Source organism: Coregonus clupeaformis, chromosome 38 (assembly GCF_020615455.1).
Source record: "Coregonus clupeaformis isolate EN_2021a chromosome 38, ASM2061545v1, whole genome shotgun sequence".
In the NCBI taxonomy this organism is placed as follows: Eukaryota; Metazoa; Chordata; class Actinopteri; order Salmoniformes; family Salmonidae; genus Coregonus; species Coregonus clupeaformis.
Genome location: NC_059229.1, coordinates 2,053,090 through 2,064,424, shown reverse-complemented (window position 1 = coordinate 2,064,424; position 11,335 = coordinate 2,053,090). Strand labels below are relative to the sequence as shown.

Genomic DNA, 11,335 nt, shown 5'->3' with positions numbered 1-11,335 from the left:
CCATGCAGCAGGTTCTACATCACTAATATCACCATGCAGCAGGTTCTACATCACTAATATCACCATGCAGCAGGTTCTACATCACTAATATCACCATGCAGCAGGTTCTACATCACTAATATCACCATGCAGCAGGTTCTACATCACTACACTAATATCACCATGCAGCAGGTTCTACATCACTAATATCACCATGCAGCAGGTTCTACATCACTAATATCACCATGCAGCAGGTTCTACATCACTAATATCACCATGCAGCAGGTTCTACATCACTACACTAATATCACCATGCAGCAGGTTCTACATCACTACACTAATATCACCATGCAGCAGGTTCTACATCACTAATATCACCGTGCAGCAGGTTCTACATCACATCACTAATATCACCATGCAGCAGGTTCTACATCACTACACTAATATCACCATGCAGCAGGTTCTACATCACTACACTAATATCACCATGCAGCAGGTTCTACATCACTAATATCACCATGCAGCAGGTTCTACATCACTAATATCACCATGCAGCAGGTTCTACATCACTACACTAATATCACCATGCAGCAGGTTCTACATCACAACACTAATATCACCATGCAGCGGGTTCTACATCACTAATATCACCATGCAGCAGGTTCTACATCACTACACTAATATCACCATGCAGCAGGTTCTACATCACTAATATCACCATGCAGCAGGTTCTACATCACTAATATCACCATGCAGCAGGTTCTACATCACTACACTAATATCACCATGCAGCAGGTTCTACATCACTAATATCACCATGCAGCAGGTTCTACATCACTACACTAATATCACCATGCAGCAGGTTCTACATCACTACACTAATATCACCATGCAGCAGGTTTTACATCACTACACTAATATCACCATGCAGCAGGTTCTAGACAGTACTCTGTTTTCCAGACTTTCCTGTGCCACAATGACCTGCTTAAAGAGTTTTGAATGTTACTGACTGTGTCACTTCCCAAATGGCACCAGATGATCTGGTCAGAAGTAGTGCACTATATAGTGAAAAATAAATAGGGTGCCGTTTGGAACGCAGTCTCTGCTCCTCCTGATAAACCAAGCAGTGTTTCCGTCACATAGTCTGGCTGCCAGGGCCTGACCCGACCGTTCCGACGTGTGGTGTCACATCAACAGTCTTATCTTCTACTGCTGGAGAGAAGAGAGAGAGAGACCGAGAGAGAGACAGAGTGGGAGAAAGAGAGAGAGACAGAGAGAGAGACAGAGTGGGATAGAGAGAGAGAGAGAGAGAGAGAGAGAGAGAGAGAGAGAGAGAGAGAGAGAGAGAGAGAGAGAGAGAGAGAGAGAGAGAGAGAGAGAGAGAGAGAGAGAGAGAGACAGACAGACAGAGAGAGACAGACAGAGAGAGGTGAGAGAGAGAGAGAGAGAGAGAGAGAGAGAGAGAGGAGTGAGAGATGAGTGAGCGATATATATATATATATATATATATATATATATATATATAGAGAGAGAGAGAGAGAGAGAGAGAGAGAGAGAGAGAGAGAGAGAGAGATCAAAGTAACTTAGAGGTGAATTAGTAGTGTGTGGAGAAGACTAGATACCCTGGAGGGTGTCCTCCCCTTATGTGTCTCTAATATGGTCATACGTTTGGCAGGAGGTTAGGAAGTGCAGCTCAGTTTCCACCACATTTTGTGGGCAGTGTGCACATAGCTTGTCTTCTCTTGAGAGCCAGGTCTGCCTACGGCGGCCTTTCTCAATAGCAAGGCTATGCTCACTGAGTCTGTACATAGTCAAAGCTTTCCTTAAGTTTGGGTCAGTCACAGTGGTCAGGTATTCTGCCACTGGGTACTCTCTGTTTAGGGCCAAATAGCATTCTAGTTTGCTCAGTTTTTTTGTTAATTCTTTCCAATTAATTTTGTTTTTGTTTTCTCATGATTTGGTTGGGTCTAATTGTGTTGTTGTTGTTGATGTCATGGGGCTCTGTGGGGTCTGTTTGTGTTTGTGAACAGAGCCCCAGGTCCAGCTTACTTAGGGGACTCTTCTCCAAGTTCATCTCTCTGTAGGTGATGGCTTTGTTATGGAAGGTTTGGGAATCGCTTCCTTTTAAGTGGTTATAGAATTTAACAGCTCTTTTCTGGATTTTGATAATTAGCGGGTATTGGCCTAATTCTGCTCTGCATGCGTTATTTGGTGTTTTTCATTGTACACAGAGGATATTTTTGCAGAATTCTGCATGCAGAGTCTCAATTTGGTGTTTGTCCCATTTTGTGAATTCTTGGTTGGTGAGCGGACCCCAGACCTCACAACCATAAAGGGCAATGGGTTCTATTACTGATTCAAGTATTTTTTGCCAGATCCTGATTGGCATGTCGAATTTCATGTTCCTTTTGATGGCATAGAAGGCCCTTCTTGCCTTGTCTCTCAGATCGTTCACAGCTTTGTGGAAGTTACCTGTGGCGCTGATGTTTAGGCTGAGGTATGTATAGTTTTTATGTGCTCAAGGGCAATGGTGTCTAGATGGAATTTGTATTTGTGGTCCTGGAAACTGGACCTTTTTTGGAACACCATTATTTTTGTCTTACTGAGATTTACTGTCAGGGCCCAGGTCTGGCACAATCTGTGCAGAAGATCTCTCTCATTCTCTCTCTGTTTTCTGTCTCTCATTCTCTCTCTCTGTTTTCTTTCTCTCATTGTCTCTCTCTCGCTCTGATTTCTTTCTCTCTCTCATTCTCTCTTTCTCTCTGTTTTATTTCTCTCTCATTGTCTCTCCCTCTGTTTTCTCTCTCTCATTGTCTCTCTCTCGCTCTGATTTCTTTCTCTCTCTCATTCTCTCTTTCTCTCTGTTTTCTTTCTCTCTCATTCTCTCTCTCTGTTTTCTTTCTCTCTCATTCTCTCTCCCTCTGTTTTCTCTCTCTCATTGTCTCTCTCTCGCTCTGATTTCTTTCTGTCTCTCATTCTCTCTTTCTCTCTGTTTTATTTCTCTCTCATTCTCTCTCTCTGTTTTCTTTCTCTCTCATTCTCTCTCCCTCTGTTTTCTCTCTCTCATTGTCTCTCTCTCGCTCTGATTTCTTTCTCTCTCTCATTCTCTCTTTCTCTCTGTTTTATTTCTCTCTCATTCTCTCTCTGTTTTCTTTCTCTCTCATTCTCTCTCCCTCTGTTTTCTCTCTCTCATTGTCTCTCTCTCGCTCTGATTTCTTTCTCTCTCTCATTCTCTCTTTCTCTCTGTTTTCTTTCTCTCTCATTCTCTCGCTCTGATTTCTTTCTCTCTCTCATTCTCTCTCCCTCTCACTGTTTTCTGTCTCTCATTCTCTCTCTCTGTTTTCTTTCTCTCTCATTCTCTCTTCCTCTGTTTTCTCTCTCTCATTGTCTCTCTCTCGCTCTGATTCCTTTTCTCTCTCATTCTCTCTTTCTCTCTGTTTTCTTTCTCTCTCATTCTCTCTCTCTGTTTTCTTTCTCTCTCATTCTCTCTCCCTCTGTTTTCTCTCTCTCATTGTCTCTCTCTCGCTCTGATTTCTTTCTGTCTCTCATTCTCTCTTTCTCTCTGTTTTATTTCTCTCTCATTCTCTCTCTCTGTTTTCTTTCTCTCTCATTCTCTCTCCCTCTGTTTTCTCTCTCTCATTGTCTCTCTCTCGCTCTGATTTCTTTCTCTCTCTCATTCTCTCTTTCTCTCTGTTTTATTTCTCTCTCATTCTCTCTCTGTTTTCTTTCTCTCTCATTCTCTCTCCCTCTGTTTTCTCTCTCTCATTGTCTCTCTCTCGCTCTGATTTCTTTCTCTCTCTCATTCTCTCTTTCTCTCTGTTTTCTTTCTCTCTCATTCTCTCGCTCTGATTTCTTTCTCTCTCTCATTCTCTCTCCCTCTCACTGTTTTCTGTCTCTCATTCTCTCTCTCTGTTTTCTTTCTCTCTCATTCTCTCTCTTCCTCTGTTTTCTCTCTCTCATTGTCTCTCTCTCGCTCTGATTTCTTTCTCTCTCTCATTCTCTCTTTCTCTCTGTTTTCTTTCTCTCTCATTCTCTCTCTCTGTTTTCTTTCTCTCTCATTCTCTCTCCCTCTGTTTTCTCTCTCTCATTTTCTCTCTCTCGCTCTGATTTCTTTCTCTCTCTCATTCTCTCTTTCTCTCTGTTTTCTTTCTCTCTCATTCTCTCTCTCTGTTTTCTTTCTCTCTCTCATTCTCTCTCTCTCTCTGTCTTCTTCTCTTTCTTTGAATTAAGGACAGGGAGAATCTATACTGCTGTATCTGTCTCTGAGCTTAATGTCTCCACAACAATATAGAATCTATACTGCTGTGTCTGTCTCTGAGCTTAATGTCTCCACAACAATATAGAATCTATACTGCTGTATCTGTCTCTGAGCTTAATGTCTCCACAACAATATAGAATCTATACTGCTGTATCTGTCTCTGAGCTTAATGTCTCCACAACAATATCAAATCTATACTGCTGTATCTGTCTCTGAGCTTAATGTCTCCACAACAATATAGAATCTATACTGCTGTATCTGTCTCTGAGCTTAATGTCTCCACAACACTATAGAATCTATACTGCTGTGTCTGTCTCTGAGCTTAATGTCTCCACAACAATATAGAATCTATACTGCTGTATCTGTCTCTGAGCTTAATGTCTCCACAACAATATAGAATCTATACTGCTGTATCTGTCTCTGAGCTTAATGTCTCCACAACAATATATAATCTATACTGCTGTATCTGTCTCTGAGCTTAATGTCTCCACAACAATATAGAATCTATACTGCTGTATCTGTCTCTGAGCTTAATGTCTCCACAACAATATAGAATCTATACTGCTGTGTCTGTCTCTGAGCTTAATGTCTCCACAACAATATAGAATCTATACTGCTGTATCTGTGTGATGAAAGGAGTCAGGCCCAGGAGGGTAATCACCGAATACAGAGTTTATTCCTTCGTTGACACACAAATGCGCTCAAATAGCGATCAACGAAACAGGCACAGGGGAAACACTCATCCCTGGCAAATGCACTGTAACGGTAGAATCCAATAATACATAGGCACAGGGGAAAATCTACCCTGGCAACAAAATGTACGAGTAGCTCCACCGAGCTATACTACTCTCACAACTAACAATCACCCACAAGGACTAGGGGGCAGAGGGAACACTTATACACAGACTAATGAGGGGATTAGAACCAGGTGTGTGTGATTGACAAGACAAGACAAATGTGATGATGATTGGGGCGGCAGTGGTTAGTAAGCCGGTGACGACGAACGCCGAAGCCTGCCCGAACAAGGAGGGGAGGCAGCCTCGGCCGAAGTCGTGACAATCTGTCTCTGAGCTTAATGTCTCAACAACAATATAGTCCCTCTCGCGTACTCATACACACTCACGAATGCATGCACGAATGTGCACATTCAAACACACACACACACACACACACTAACACCTGTTATGCCATTTCTCACTCTCCCCTTTGATGTCAATTGATTTTAGTTTGTGAGTCAGCTTGAGACAGATGCAAAGGAGACACAGTAAAGTTGAGAGGAGAAACAGTAAAGGACGGAGGGAGTGGGTGTGTGTGTCTCCTCCTCCTCTCCTCCTCTCTCCTCTCTCCTCTCTCCTCTCTCCTCTCTCCTCTCTTCTCCTCTCTCCTCTCTCCCTCTCCCCTCTCTCCTCTCTCCCTCCTCTCCCCTCCTCTCTCCTTTCTCCTCTCTCCTCTCTCCTCTCTCCTCTCTTCTCCTCTCTCATCTCTCCTCCTCCTCTCCTCTCCCCGTCTCCTCTCCTCTCTCATCTTTCCTCTCTCCTCTCCTCTCCCCCTCTCCTCTCCTCTTCAACTCCTCTCTCCTCTCCTCTTCCCCTCTCCTCTCCGCTCCTCTCCTCTCTTCTCCTCTCCTCTCCTCTCCTCTCCTCTCCTCTCCTCTCCTCTCCTCTCCTCTCCTCTCCTCTCTTCCTCCTCTCCTCTTCCTCTCTTCCTCCTCTCTTCCTCCTCCTCTCCTACTCATCTCTTCCTCTACTCCTCTTCTCTTCAACTCCTCTCTTCCTCCTTCTCTCCTCCTCCTCTCCTCCTCCTCTCTTCCCTTCCTCCTCCTCTCTTCCTCCTCCTCTCATCTCTCTTCCTCCTCTCTCTTCCTCTCCTCCTCCTCTCCTCCTCCTGTCTTCCTCCTCCTCTCTTCCTCTCCTCCTCCTCTCTTCCAACTCTCTTCCTCTCCTCCTCCTCTCCTCCTCCTCCTCTCCTCCTCCTCTCTTCATCCTCTCTCTTCCTCTCCTCCTCCTCTCCTCCTCCTCCTCCTCTCCTCCTCACCTCCTCTCCTCCTCTCTTCCCCGCCTCCTCCTCTCCTCCTCTCTTCCTCTCCTCTTCCTCTCTTCCTCCTCTCTTCCTCTCCTCCTCCTCTCTTCCTCCTCTCTTCCCTTCCTCCTCCTCTCTTCCTCCTCCTCTCATCTCTCTTCCTCCTCTCTCTTCCTCTCCTCCTCCTCTCCTCCTCCTGTCTTCCTCCTCCTCTCTTCCTCTCCTCCTCCTCTCTTCCAACTCTCTTCCTCTCCTCCTCCTCTCCTCCTCCTCCTCTCCTCCTCCTCTCTTCATCCTCTCTCTTCCTCTCCTCCTCCTCTCCTCCTCCTCCTCCTCTCCTCCTCACCTCCTCTCCTCCTCTCTTCCCCGCCTCCTCCTCTCCTCCTCTCTTCCTCTCCTCTTCCTCTCTTCCTCCTCTCTTCCTCTCCTCCTCCTCTCTTCCTCCTCTCTTCCCTTCCTCCTCCTCTCCTCTCTCTTCCTCCTCTCTCTTCCTCTCTTAACCACTTCACTGAACTCTTCATTTAATTAGCACGGTGTGTGTGTGTATGTGTGTGTGTGTTTTTGTGTGTTTGTGTGTGTGTTAACTACAGGGCCTACAGCGTGTGTTTAGTGAGATTAACAGGATCAGTGTGTGTTAGGACTCCTGCAGGCCTCTAATGACATGAGAGTTACTTAAGGGTTTGTAAGGGTTACATAAGGGGTTGTAGCAGGTCGTAGGGGGACATAAGCGTATCATAAGAGTTCGTAAGCAGTGGGGTATTAGAGGGTAAACCCATTGAACGTATAGGGAACGTTACTTTACTCGCTGCTAACGGTGATCATCGTTTACCCACCTATGTTTGTGAGGGTTTGTAAGGGTTGCATAAGGGGTTATGGCAGGTAATAGGGTGACATAATAGCAGCGTAAGAGCTCATAAGGGTAACATAAGAGCAGCGTAAGAGCTCATAAGGGTAACATAAAGGATTACAGCAGGTCATAGGGTGACATAAGGATGTTGTCTCGAGGGCTGAATGATAGCTAAAAACAACCCTCTACTGCTGTTTGTCTAATGGTGTTCTCTATAAGATGAAGCACACACACCCACACACACACACACACACACACACACACACACACACACACACACACACACACACACACACACACACACACACACACACACACACACACACACACACACACACACACACACACACACACACACACACACACACACACACACACACACACACACACACACACACACCCCACCTACGTATCTCCATATAGGTGTAATGAGGTTAAGGTCTAGGGCTCCGGGCTCCAGGCTCCAGTCTTCACAGGAAGTTGAATCGATCCTGTCTCTAGTTATTAGGAAACTAAACAATCACACAACCATTGATCTCTCTGTCTTTAAAACACAGGCTAATTCCTGCGATGGGCTCTGTGTGTGTGTGTGTTTGTGTGTGAGAGAGTTTGGGTGTGTGTGTGTGTGTGTGTGAGAGTTTGAGTTTGTGTGTGTGTGTGTATAATATGGGAAACATTTGATATCATTGTTGCTGGGCAGTACGTGTTCTCTCTTGCACAACTAGTCTTGTAGTTCTGTGGTTACCGTAGGAACAGTCCTATAGTTTTACAGTTACCGTAGGAACAGTCCTGTAGTTCTGTAGTTACCGTAGGACCAGTCCTATAGTTTTATAGTTACCGTAGGAACAGTCCTATAGACTCAGTCTTTGTTAAATAGAACATCCGCCTGTGGGGAAAAACAACCTGTGGTTACCTAGGTTACCCCATGGGCTCACAACTAAAACTTGACCTTTTTCAAAAGCAATTTTCTTGTTGTCTGCTTGTTTTAGTCAATTACAAAACTACATTAAAGAAAAATACAGCATGTCTTAATATTACTTTTCAACATTTCCTGCTCCAGAGCGTTCTGACTACTTAATATAAAACGTAATATTGCAGGGCTTCCCTCATGCCCCTTTTTATGACGGCGCTAGCTAGCAGCAACGAGTGAGTGAGTGAGTGAGTGAGTGAGTGAGTGAGTGAGTGAGTGAGTGCTAGCTAGCTAGCCAGGACCAACAACACAAATGGACTACAGAGCTACAAGTAGTGAATGGATTTACAAATGAACTACACTAAACAAGTTAAATGTCTTATCTGTGATGAAATGTTTTCCACACACATAGCTTCGTGTAGCCTACATGGACACCGGATCCCCACATTTCCTGACTCTCACACGCCGAATAGCCTGAAACCACAGGGCTCTTCTCACAGGCTCCATTTCTCTACGTGGGAGTATTGCGATCCGTAGGTTGGGATTTTTGACCTGGTTACATGTACATTGAACAACACAGCAGCTTTTCGGCATGTTTTCTTTATTTTTTATAACTAAAAATCCATGATGAAGTTGGCTCTTTTACACTGGGGGTGAATGGGAAAGATTGTTATTTTCCCCCAATTTGTGGGTGTGGTCAAGGGGAATTCCTTATTATTATTATGTGAATATGGACTCGGAGTAGAGTACTATAGTTACCGTAGGAACAGTCCTATAGTTACCGTAGGAACAGTCCTATAGTTACCGAAGGAACAGTCCTATAGTTACAGTTGACAGCTGTTCTGTGTGTGTGTGTTTGTTTATAAAGCCCCCACTTCCTCTTCTTCTAATTTTCTAAGTCTCATTTCAATACCAAACAACTACAAAGACCATCCCCAACGCCTCTGAAGAAAATGAACCAAGGCTACGTCCCAAATGGCACCCTATATCTGAAATAGTGCACTACTTTCTGACCAAGGACCATAAAGAATAGGGTGCCATTTGGGACGTAAACTTGGTTTATAGTCTTCAGAGGCCTTGGGGATGGTCTTTGTAGAAAACTCTTTGTTGCGTTTGTGGGACAAAAACCCCTCCATAAGCTGTGTTGTTTCTGACTAAAGAAAAATACTATCGCTGTACCTCACTCTTCTACAATGGTTGCTGAACAGAGCAGAAAAAGAGGAACATATTCTGCGACTCTGAAGACAGTTGAAGTCCGTTGAAGAGAGTTGAAGACCGTTGAAGACAGTTGAAGACAGTTGAAGAGAGTTGAAGAACATTGAAGACAGTTGAAGACCGTTGAAGACAGTTGAAGACAGTTGAAGATAATTGAAGACCGTTGAAGACAGTTGGAGACAGTTGAAGACAGTTGATGTTTATAGTTTGAGAATTCCTTCTTTCTGTTCTTCCTTCCTTCCTTCTTCCTCTTTAACCAAAACATATTTCTTGTTAAAAACACACGTTGGTGTGTTGGTTGCCTTCATTAGGACATTTACCAAGGAAACAGTAAACAAGTATTCCTATTGAAGTCCATTTATGTTCTCTTCTAAGAGTTGCTGAACATGTCTCTCAGTGTCTGTTGTATTTGACTGACTCAACAACTCAGTGGATTGTCAAGCTTCTGTCAAGCTTCGTGAAGACAGAGTCTGTGTCCCAAATGGCACCCTATTCCCTATGGGCTCTGGTCAAAAGTAGTGCACTATGTAGGGAATAAGGTTCCATTTGGTAGTCAGACGGAGTATTAGAAGCTCTGGGTTGTGTCATGACAGTGTGTCTGAGATGTCAGCTTTCACTTCTTACAGCAGATGGCTTAGCAGGGCACATCTGCAGGCACCGCTGGCCACTGCTGCTACCGTGTGTGTGGGGAGGGGGGGAATAGAGAGAGAGAGAGAGAGAGAGAGAGAGAGAGAGAGAGAGAGAGAGAGAGAGAGAGAGAGAGAGAGAGAGAGAGAGAGAGAGAGAGAGAGAGAGAGAGAGAGAGAGAGAGAGTATGTTGCCTCAGAGTTCAGGACATCCCCAAAGCTTTAGACCCACAATGCACCTCTGGGGAGACGAGAGTGCAAGAGAAGAGAGAAAGAGGGAGGGAGAGAGAGAGGGATGTAGAGGAAGATAAAACAAAATGGGAGAGAAGGGGAGAGATAGAGAGAGAGAGAAGGGGGAGTGAAGAGGAGAGGGGGAGGAGAGAGAGAGAGAGAGAGAGAGAGAGAGAGAGAGAGAGAGAGGGGGTGAAGAGGAGAGGGGGAGAGAGAGAGAAGGGGGAGTGAAGAGAAGAGGGGGAGGAGAGAGAAAGAGAGAAGGGGGAGAAAAAGAGAGGTGGATTCTGACAAAAAGAAAGAGGGGGGACTGGGAGAGAGAACACATCATTGTGACAACAGTGTTAAGGACATTTCTGTTGTTTGACCTTTTCCCAAAAAGCACCAGACCCCTCCTTTCCCTCTCTACCACCCCAACCCCCCCCTACTCTCTCTAGGGTGAATAGGCCAAATGGTTTGTATTAAGATATGTATAGACTTAACTGATCCTGGATCTGTGGCTGATGGATGCCATACAGAATTATATATCTCTGTATCAGTGCTGCCATCTACAGGACAGACTGAGTTACCGCAGCACAACCCAACAGTCAGACAGCAGTGCACACCACAACTACAGTCATTTTAATATATTTATTTAACAGGGACAATGCACATCAATGAACATTTCTGTAAATACGCCAGATTTAGACAACTGGCTATCTGTAGTCCATGGGCAGATATTATTTTTGCAGTTGAGGCATTTGTATATAACAGTGTCATCTGCATAAACGTGTATATCAACACCATGACACATGAAGCAGCTCATTGATATATAAGCTAAAGAGTAAAGGCCCTAAAACAGATTCCTGTGGGACCCCCATTGTACAGTTGCCAGACAATTAGACATTCTGGTTGATTCTAACACACTGTCTTCTGTCAAATAAATTAATCCATCCATTTTAAAGCATTAGGGGAGAAATTAAACTTTGCTAGTTTAGGGATTAGTATTCTGTGATTTTAAGTATCTAATGCTTTTTGCAAATCTATAAAACACAGCTCCTACCACTTCCCCTTTTGTTACATTTTAATGTAACCTTCTCCAAAAAAATAAAAATTTGCTGAAAGTAGAATAATTAGCTTTGACAGCCGCCGTTTAAATCTAAGGTAACACTTTATTTGTTTAGGTCACAGACAAGCTTTGGTGTGAATAATAACAAAAAAAGACTTGGAAAAAGTGAAACCCTTGACAAACAGAAAACCTGTTTGTCAGG

At 44.2% G+C, this 11,335-nt stretch overlaps 1 protein-coding gene across 2 annotated transcripts in view; it reads right to left on the bottom strand.

Moving 5' to 3' along the window:
• Positions 1–11,335, bottom strand: part of LOC121534260 (zinc finger protein 501) — a 644,805-nt gene that overhangs the window by 313,824 nt on the left and 319,646 nt on the right. The window lies entirely within an intron of this gene.